We start from the raw sequence: 1,092 nt of genomic DNA, 5'->3' as shown, positions 1-1,092 counted from the left end.
AGGAGCAGAAACACGTATGCTAACTCTCTCACCACTCTTGCAACCTCCTCGACACAGAGTTTACCTCAGGTTATCTTGGTTGAAGATTTATGCAAGCCTACCGAGATGAGAGAGGAGAAGGTCCTTATTCACCAGACTAGGGTGGGACTTAGTTGGATGGATCCTATTGTGCTATTTCTTAAGAATGACATCTTGCCCAAGGGGAAGGGTGAGGCTGATAAAGTGCGAAGAAGAGCTCCTTAGTTCTGGTTGTCCGAGGATCAAAAGTTATACAAGCGCTCTTTTTCTGGGTCATATTTGCTATGCATTCATCCTAAGGCAGTTGACCTACTCTTAGAGGAGCTACACGAAGGGATTTGTGGAAGTCATACAAAGGGCAGGTCACTGTCTCACAAAGTCTTTACCCAAGGGTATTAGTGGCCAAATATGCAAAAAAAAGCATAGAAATACGTGAAGAAGTGTGACTAATGTCAGAGGTATGCCCCAAATATTCATCAGCTTGGGGATGTCCTTAATCCTTTGTCTAGCCCCTGGCCTTTTGCCCTGTGGGGCTTGGACATTGTGGGGGTCCTTCCTTAAAGTAGCAGGAAATAGGAGGTGGTTATTGGTCGGCACTGATTACTTCACCAAATGGGTTGAAGTTGAGCCCCTATCAAATATTAGAGATATGGACTCCAAGAGATTTGTGTGGAAAAATATTGTTACTCGATTTGGGATCCCTCACACCCTCATCTCAGAAAATGGTTAGTTTGATAGTAAAGCCTTTAGGAGATACTGTTATAATTTAGGCATTAGGAATCGATACTCTACCCCGACTTATCCACAAGGGAATGGACAGGCTGAGGCTGTTAATAAAGTCATAGTGAGTGGACTTAAGAAGAGACTAGATGATGCAAAGGGTAGATGGGTGGAAGAGCTGCAGCACGTCCTTTGGACGTATCGGACTACCCCTCGTAGGTCAATAGAGGAGACGCCCTTTTTAATGACCTATGGAGCCGAGGCCGTGATTCATTTAGAGACTGGATTTTCAACGCTAAGGACAAGCTTATTCACTCCAAACAGCAACAACAACCTACTAGAAAAGAGCTTGGA

The sequence above is a fragment of the Quercus lobata genome, chromosome 1, assembly GCF_001633185.2.
Source record: "Quercus lobata isolate SW786 chromosome 1, ValleyOak3.0 Primary Assembly, whole genome shotgun sequence".
NCBI lineage: Eukaryota > Viridiplantae > Streptophyta > Magnoliopsida > Fagales > Fagaceae > Quercus > Quercus lobata.
This window is presented reverse-complemented; position numbering follows the sequence as displayed.